We start from the raw sequence: 9,499 nt of genomic DNA on the forward strand, positions 1-9,499 counted from the left end.
CCCACCCACCTGTACCCCACCTGTGATGTATCCCACCCACCTGTACCCCACCTGCGATGTATCCCACCCACCTGCGATGTATCCCACCCACCTGTGATGTATCCCACCCACCTGTACCCCACCTGTGATGTATCCCACCCACCTGTGATGTATCCCACCCACCTGTGATGTATCCCACCCACCTGTACCCCACCTGTGATGTATCCCACCCACCTGTACCCCACCTGTGATGTATCGCACCCACCTGTACCCCACCTGTGATGTATCCCACCCACCTGTACCCCACCTGTGATGTATCCCACCCACCTGTACCCCACCTGTGATGTATCCCACCCACCTGTGATGTATCCCACCCACCTGTGATGTATCCCACCCACCTGTACCCCACCTGTGATGTATCCCACCCACCTGTGATGTATCCCACCCACCTGTACCCCACCTGTGATGTATCCCACCCACCTGTACCCCACCTGTGATGTATCCCACCCACCTGTGATGTATCCCACCCACCTGTACCCCACCTGTGATGTATCCCACCCACCTGTGATGTATCCCACCCACCTGTGATGTATCCCACCCACCTGTGATGTATCCCACCCACCTGTGATGTCTCCCACCCACCTGCGATGTACCCCACCTGTGCACATAAAACATACACAATGACCAATTATTAAACATCAATTTATTGTAAAAAATTAAGACATTTAAAATCATTTAAAAACTTGAAACTCCAAAATAAACACATTTCATCAAAACATATTAAAAACCAAACATTCACCCTCGTCCTGGTGGTGTGGTAAAATAAAGTCTCAGTTGGTCCCTGTTCCGCAGTGACACTACCCTTGGCCTGGTTGCATACCTCCGCAGGGGCATTAGTGGAAGCACATTCGGGGGTTCCGGAGTCTCTCTTTCCTCCTGCCGCACAAAGTTGTGGAGGATGCATGCTGCCTTCACCACGACAACTGCGTTGCCCGGTTTCAGCAGCATGGGCGTGTGGAACACCCTCCACTTTGACACCAGGATCCCAAATGTGCACTCCACCATTCTCCTTGCACAGCTCAACCGAGCATTGAAGTGTAGCTGGCTGGCATCAAGTCCCCTGTCTGGGTACGGACGCATTACATGGTCGGACAGGGCGAAGGCCTCGTCCCCCACAAACACATAGGGGTAGGCCGGTGCCCTTGTCCCAGGCCAGGGTCTGTCACGGGGGAGACGCAGTCTGCCTTCCTCCATCAGCCGGCAAAGGGTCGTACGCTGGAAAATTCCAGAGTCATTGGAACTACCGTACGACCCCACGTCCACGTACACAAACTTGTAGTCCGCATCTGCCACTGCCATTAGAACAATGCTAAAGTATTTTTTATAGTTGAAATAATGGCTGCCACTCCCCACGGGTTTCTGAAGCCGGATGTGTTTCCCATCCAGTGCGCCAACACAATTAGGAAACTTGCACTCGGTCCAGAAGCCCTGGGCGATCTCCTCCCATTTCGTGGTGTCTGGCACAGGCATGTATCTGGCCCTCAGTCGCGTCCAAAGGATCCTCGAAGTCCTCACGACGATGCCTGCCACCGTGCTCTTCCCAATACGAAATGTGACATGTAGCGATGTATATGTTTGTCCAGTTGCGATGTACCTACAAGAGAAATAATCGAAATCAATTTTTCATGTCGTTACAGGAGAAAGGTTCAAGACAAGGTGGCGCAATATACGTGATGCATACGTGAAATGGCTACGGAAGAAAAAACTTGCCGAACAAAGTGGCAGTGGCGGGGGAAAGCGACAAAAAGACTACCAATTTGCCAAGCAATTGTCTTTCATCAATGCAAGCCTGGAACCTAGACTGTAAGTACCACTACTGTGGGCAGGAACTGAGAGCTCATTTTAGCAGACAACTACCATGACTTCGGCCATGTATTGCTATAAACTGGCCTCAATTCCCATGGCTAGCGAACTTTTCTCACAAGCTTTATCAAATGTTTGGTAGAAACGGTTGATAAAGTGTTTGCTAGTGTTTGCTAGCTCTGTGAATTGACGCCACATGCTGTTTGGCACACCAATAAATATTGTTTTTATCTACAGGACTGAAGACAATTTGGAGCAAGAGGAACCGACCCAGGAGGCACGGTTCAGCAGTGAGGAGAGCTTGGTGGATGATGACGTCGCCGATGTAACCTATTTCCCCGAGGAGAGGAGTAGGAGGAGGGAGTCCTTAGCTATCCCAGCTCTCTCCTTTGATGATGACTTGGGAGAAGAGAGCTTGGATGTTGAGGTTGCAGGACCGAGTGTGGAAGAAGCTGCACCTCCACAATCGACCGCTATGGAAGCTCCAGGGGAACAAGAACAAAGTGAGGAGCACCGAGAGACTGCAGCACAACCAGCGCGCAGGGCAACCCCGACACAGGCCAGAGGACGGGAAGATGCTGCCACACCACCAGTGAGGACCACCCCACCAGTGAGGCGTCGAGGTACCCTCCCCCCAACAAGGAGAGAGACAGAGTCCGAGATGTCCGGGGCTGTCTCCGGACTTCTCGGGATTCTTCAGAGCCACCAAACTCTCATAACCCGGCAGTTGCAAGATGAGGACAGGGGCCATATCATGGAGCAGTACAAGTCCCACATCACTTCACTGCAATGTGAGCTCGACGCTGTACATGGGCACTACAGGGACGAGCTTAAAATGATGCATGAGATGCACAGAGGAGAAATCGACCAACTGCGTGCGCAGCATCATCAGTCGGTGGGCCAGCTGCAGAACATGATGCAGCAAATGCATCAACAAAGCAAGGAACTACTGAAATTGCAGGCACACCCGTGTTTTCACACTGTGATGTCTCTAATACCATATTTGGAAAAGGTGCCTTCCCAAAACATGATGGCGTGCCATTCCACTTTGCTGGAGGTGATCAAACAACACATGGACACGCCATTATTGCAACCACCAATTTTTAGACTCCCACAACCAACAGCGGTGCCCACCTGGCAATCATCACAGATGTACACCGGCTACAGAGGCAGTCAATATGGGCCACCGCTGTCAGGGTCCAGCTCATCCACGACCAGCACCCAAGAGAGTCCAGATTTCCAGGCAGCAACTCCCACCTTTTCTAGTAGTGGTGCCGATACAATTTGAAAAAAAAAGTCAGATTGTTCCTGGACATGCTCCTCTGAATACCTCCGATCCTCGGAGGAAGGATACCATCACAGGGCTTTTTAGCCCAACCTTTTCCCTGCCCCATCTCCTTCAACCAAGGTTCAGAGGTGTTCAGATGACCATGTCAGGGAACTTTTGTTTTTGCTGGACTTGAACTTTAGGGCCTGGTGTCCCCGAAAGACACTACCTGGGTCACAACCTTGTGCCTGTTGCACTGCACCTGTAGTCCTGCACCTGTGCCTTTGATTCCTCTTGTTCCTTACTTTGTTGTTCCTAATCACTTGCACAAGACCCTTGGAGCCATGGGTGAAGGACACCTTCACTGGTCGGTGAGAGGCCTAGCCTTTTCACTGACCTGTGTCCTTCATCCATGGCTCAGAGGGTCCTGTGCCAGTGGTTAGGTTTTTAAAGCACTTCAATTTTAGGGCCTGGTGTCCCCGAAAGACACTACCTGGGTCACAACCTTGTGCCTGTTGCACTGCACCTGTAGTCATGCACCTCTGCCATCGGTTCCTCTTGCTCCTCACTTTGTTCTTGTTCCTAATCACTTGCACAAGACCCTTTGAACCATGGATGAAGGACACCTTGACTGGTCGGTGAGAGGCCTAGCCTTTTCACTGACCTGTGTCCTTCATCCATGGCTCAGAGGGTCCTGTGCCAGTGGTTAGGTTTTTAAAGCACTTCAATTTTAGGGCCTGGCGTCCCCGAAAGACACTACCTGGGTCACAACCTTGTGCCTGTTGCACTGCACCTGTAGTCATGCACCTCTGCCATCGGTTCCTCTTGCTCCTCACTTTGTTCTTGTTCCTTAACCACTTGCACAAGACCCTTTGAACCATGGATGAAGGACACCTTGACTGGTCGGTGAGAGGCCTAGCCTTTTCACTGACCTGTGTCCTTCATCCATGGCTCAGAGGGTCATGTGCCAGTGGTTAGGTTTTAGAAGCACTAATAATTTAGGGCCTGGTGTCCCCAAAAGACACTACCTGTAGTCCTGCTCCTCTGCCATCGGTTCCTCTTGCTCCTCACTTTGTTCTTGTTCCTAATCACTTGCACAAGACCCTTGAAACCATGGATGAAGGACACCTACACTGGTCGGTGAGAGGCCTAGCCTTTTCACTGACCTGTGTCCTTCATCCATGGCTCAGAGGGTCATGTGCCAGTGGTTAGGTTTTTAAAGCACTTCAATTTATTAGGGCCTGGTGTCCCCGAAAGACACTACCTGGGTCACAACCTTGTGCCTGTTGCACTGCACCTGTAGTCATGCACCTCTGCCATCGGTTCCTCTTGCTCCTCACTTTGTTCTTGTTCCTTAACCACTTGCACAAGACCCTTTGAACCATGGATGAAGGACACCTTGACTGGTCGGTGAGAGGCCTAGCCTTTTCACTGACCTGTGTCCTTCATCCATGGCTCAGAGGGTCATGTGCCAGTGGTTAGGTTTTAGAAGCACTAATAATTTAGGGCCTGGTGTCCCCAAAAGACACTACCTGTAGTCCTGCTCCTCTGCCATCGGTTCCTCTTGCTCCTCACTTTGTTCTTGTTCCTAATCACTTGCACAAGACCCTTGAAACCATGGATGAAGGACACCTACACTGGTCGGTGAGAGGCCTAGCCTTTTCACTGACCTGTGTCCTTCATCCATGGCTCAGAGGGTCATGTGCCAGTGGTTAGGTTTTTAAAACACTTCAATTTATTAGGGCCTGGTGTCCCCGAAAGACACTACCTGGGTCACAACCTTGTGCCTGTTGCACTGCACCTGTAGTCATGCACCTCTGCCATCGGTTCCTCTTGCTCCTCACTTTGTTCTTGTTCCTTAACCACTTGCACAAGACCCTTTGAACCATGGATGAAGGACACCTTGACTGGTCGGTGAGAGGCCTAGCCTTTTCACTGACCTGTGTCCTTCATCCATGGCTCAGAGGGTCATGTGCCAGTGGTTAGGTTTTAGAAGCACTAATAATTTAGGGCCTGGTGTCCCCAAAAGACACTACCTGTAGTCCTGCTCCTCTGCCATCGGTTCCTCTTGCTCCTCACTTTGTTCTTGTTCCTAATCACTTGCACAAGACCCTTGAAACCATGGATGAAGGACACCTACACTGGTCGGTGAGAGGCCTAGCCTTTTCACTGACCTGTGTCCTTCATCCATGGCTCAGAGGGTCATGTGCCAGTGGTTAGGTTTTTAAAGCACTTCAATTTATTAGGGCCTGGTGTCCCCGAAAGACACTACCTGGGTCACAACCTTGTGCCTGTTGCACTGCACCTGTAGTCATGCACCTCTGCCATCGGTTCCTCTTGCTCCTCACTTTGTTCTTGTTCCTTAACCACTTGCACAAGACCCTTTGAACCATGGATGAAGGACACCTTGACTGGTCGGTGAGAGGCCTAGCCTTTTCACTGACCTGTGTCCTTCATCCATGGCTCAGAGGGTCATGTGCCAGTGGTTAGGTTTTAGAAGCACTAATAATTTAGGGCCTGGTGTCCCCAAAAGACACTACCTGTAGTCCTGCTTCTCTGCCATCGGTTCCTCTTGCTCCTCACTTTGTTCTTGTTCCTAATCACTTGCACAAGACCCTTGAAACCATGGATGAAGGACACCTACACTGGTCGGTGAGAGGCCTAGCCTTTTCACTGACCTGTGTCCTTCATCCATGGCTCAGAGGGTCCTGTGCCAGTGGTTAGGTTTTTAAAGCACTTCAATTTATTAGGGCCTGGTGTCCCCGAAAGACACTACCTGGGTCACAACCTTGTGCCTGTTGCACTGCACCTGTAGTCATGCACCTCTGCCATCGGTTCCTCTTGCTCCTCACTTTGTTCTTGTTCCTTAACCACTTGCACAAGACCCTTTGAACCATGGATGAAGGACACCTTGACTGGTCGGTGAGAGGCCTAGCCTTTTCACTGACCTGTGTCCTTCATCCATGGCTCAGAGGGTCATGTGCCAGTGGTTAGGTTTTAGAAGCACTAATAATTTAGGGCCTGGTGTCCCCAAAAGACACTACCTGTAGTCCTGCTCCTCTGCCATCGGTTCCTCTTGCTCCTCACTTTGTTCTTGTTCCTAATCACTTGCACAAGACCCTTGAAACCATGGATGAAGGACACCTACACTGGTCGGTGAGAGGCCTAGCCTTTTCACTGACCTGTGTCCTTCATCCATGGCTCAGAGGGTCATGTGCCAGTGGTTAGGTTTTTAAAGCACTTCAATTTATTAGGGCCTGGTGTCCCCGAAAGACACTACCTGGGTCACAACCTTGTGCCTGTTGCACTGCACCTGTAGTCATGCACCTCTGCCATCGGTTCCTCTTGCTCCTCACTTTGTTCTTGTTCCTAATCACTTGCACAAGACCCTTGGAGCCATGGATGAAGGACACCTTGACTGGTCGGTGAGAGGCCTAGCCTTTTCACTGACCTGTGTCCTTCATCCATGGCTCAGAGGGTCCTGTGCCAGTGATTAGGTTTTTGAAGCACTTTAATATTAGGGACTGGTGTCCCCGAAAGACACTTGGGCAGCTATGCCCTGCAACTCTTCCAGCACAAAGTTGGTGGTTGGTGTTCCTTAAAACTGACTGGGCTATACCATAGATATGTTATTTTTTTGTCTTCCATGTTGGAAGAATGTTTCCATGTTGGAAAGTGGTTGTTGTTGCAATAAAAAAATTTGTTTTTACATACCTCAGTGTGATGAGTAGTTGTTCTTGTGGTGTGACTGCTCTCCTGAACGTGGTATCCTTCTTCCTAAGGTCATCCTTCACCATCTCCAAAAGGGTATCAAACCTGTCAGGAGATGGAAAGGAAGAAGCTGTAAAGTATGTTGTGGGACAAGGTGTTGGGGGGAGGATGGGGGAGGTGTGTTTACAGAGGTTTGGGAGTGTTGTGGAGGGTGGGGGTGTAGTGTATAGCTAGGTATACAGGGGTGTGGGGGTCAGGGTGGTGTGTTTAGCTAGGTATACAGGGATGAGGTGTTGTGGGGGTGAGGGTGGGGTGTTTAGGAATGGTGGGGGTTGGTGTATTTAGGCCTATATACTTACAGGGGAATAGACATCCGAGTGTAGCTGTAGAACTTCTGTGGGTGTCGTCTGAGGTCCCGGTAGAGGGCCTGGAACTCTCCCTTCCTCTGCCTCCTGGCTAGTAGAGGGTGCACCCACCATCTCCTGCGAGGAGCACGCCTTCTCCCCACATAGTAGTAGGTAAACAACAGGAAGGAGAGAATTCCCAGGTAATAAGCGTAAAAAATGACTGGATCCATGGTCCCAACTGCTGTCTCTGTATCCAAGGATGGTCTCCACACGTCCAGCTGTCTCCAACAATGACCCCAGAGCTTCTGCTGACCTCCCAGAACCCCAGGTATTTATACAGGTTGTTATCTCTTTAAAAATCCGGATCCGGACCGCAACCGTGTTCATACCGCACGGAAACCGTATGCAACCGGACCGGATCCGGACAGGAACCGTACGGTTCAGGTCCGATCCGGCTCCGGTGCGGTCCGGACATCCGGTGCGGTTTTCGCAAAACCGCAAGTGTGAGCGGGGCCTAACACAGTCATGTCACATCTTCCTCCCTTCTGCTGACCAATTACACAGCAGCGGAAAACTGACAGGTGCCACAATATTAAACTTGGCCTGTTGCAGCTTAAAGCGGAATTGTCACCATAAAAATCAAATTTCAACAGCAACTGGTCTAAGTGTATTAACCCTCCTGGCGGTTTGCTAAAAATCCGCCAGGGGGCAGCAAATCCGTTTTTTTTTTCTTTTTCATGTAGCGAGACAAGGTCTCGCTACATGACAGCCGCTGCTCAGTGGCATCCCCCAGCCCCTCCGATCGCCTCCGGCGATCAGAGATCTTGTTCAAAGAACGGGATCTCCTGGAGGGCTTCCCCGTCGCTATGACGTTGTGGGACTCCGATCCACCCCACAGCGCTGCCTGGCACTGATTGGCCAGGCAGCGCACGGGGTCTGAGGGGCGGCCACGGCGCGACGAATAGCGGCGGATCGGCGGCAATCGCATTGCACACGCAGCTAGCAAAGTGCTAGCTGCGTGTAGCAAAAAAAAAAATTATGCAACTCGGCCCAGCGGGGCCTGAGCGGTGCCTTCTGGCGGCATAGCCCGTGCTCAGCACTGGCTTACCGCCAGGGAGGTTAAGTGATAAAGATGCTAATACTGCATTCAAAACTTTCAAAACGTTTTCTGCTGTTATGGTTTGGAGTTATCACATGCCTTAGGAGCACTGGCCCTTTAATAGTCAGTGCGAAACAGTTGCATGCTGGTTTTTTTTTTATCTATAATATATTCCTCCTCTTCCATTTATTTCCCTGCCTAGCTGAAACACGATCCTGTGCTCACTTGTGTTTACAAGCAAGGCTGAGGTGACTCAGCGATTGGAGGAGAAAAGAAAAAAGTAAAGGGTAGAAATGACATCAGGATTTAGCCTCAAACTGTGGGCAAAATACATGGTTCCCAACAGGAACAGAATTCTCTTCATTTACGTGTTTTTTTCCCTGGCATAGTATGGCTAATCCTACGTCTTTCAAGGGGTCACCTTGGGTGAAATAAGGGCAGAGTACTGGAGCGTGGGTTGACAAGTAGTAGGTGTGAAACATGTAGTAGTAGGTACCAAGGTACCAATTAGTGGGCATTAAGAAGCTTTGGGTGTTAATTATGTAGCAGAGGGTGGTAAGCAGCAGTAGGTGCTAATAGTGGGTGCCAAGTTCCATTGGATACCAAGAATCAGTGGCTACTAAGCTAAACTGGGTACTAATAGTGGATGCCAGGTAACAGTGGAATTGAAGATGAATTGGTCTCTTATCTGCAATGGCTGTCAGGTTACAGATGGTGCCAAGTACAGTGGGTGATAATAAGTAGCACTGGTTACCAAGTAACAGAGGCTGTGAAGTGGCACAGGGTACCAAGCTGCAGTGGGTGCCAACTTACATGTTAGTGTGAAGCAGCACTGAATGAAGGTGCAAAGCAACAGTCGGTGCTAAACAGCATTGGGTGCTCTTACGTGTCCCTGGTGGTACTATTGGGCTGGATCAGAGCTGCCTGCCAGGCAAAGGTGTGTACTGCGCATGTGCAGACGATCCTGTGACAGTGACTGAAGCGGGGGGCGGGATCTGTTCCCTCACTTACTTCTCGGCCTCCGCTTTCTTCCTCCTCCTCTGACTCTAAGCTAGACGCGTAAGCTGCGTCACATCCTATTCTGCTGAGCAATCATCACGCTGCGGGGTAGAGAGTGAGTGACGCGTCACCGCCGTCTCGGCGGGAGAGCCAGCTGGCGGGATGGAGAATGGCGAGCGCGGCTTACTGCTCTTGTGGCGGCTACTTTTCTGCAATAGGCAGGAGGACGTCACT

At 50.7% G+C, this 9,499-nt stretch overlaps 1 protein-coding gene across 3 annotated transcripts in view; it reads right to left on the reverse strand.

Annotated features, from left to right (window-relative positions):
- The window catches only part of ACBD4 (acyl-CoA binding domain containing 4), an 84,469-nt gene extending 75,171 nt beyond the window's left edge, over window positions 1-9,298 (reverse strand). The window contains exon 1 of one of the 3 annotated variants that reach the window (XM_068262484.1): window positions 9,278-9,298. The gene's annotated coding sequence lies outside the window, so the exon portion shown is untranslated. Of the gene's footprint in view, window positions 1-9,079; window positions 9,232-9,277 lie in introns of those variants that run through there. The other 2 variants (XM_068262483.1, XM_068262482.1) reach the window with 2 other exon arrangements.
- Between the last annotated feature and the right edge of the window lie 201 nt (window positions 9,299-9,499).

This window comes from Hyperolius riggenbachi, chromosome 12 (assembly GCF_040937935.1).
Source record: "Hyperolius riggenbachi isolate aHypRig1 chromosome 12, aHypRig1.pri, whole genome shotgun sequence".
In the NCBI taxonomy this organism is placed as follows: domain Eukaryota; kingdom Metazoa; phylum Chordata; class Amphibia; order Anura; family Hyperoliidae; genus Hyperolius; species Hyperolius riggenbachi.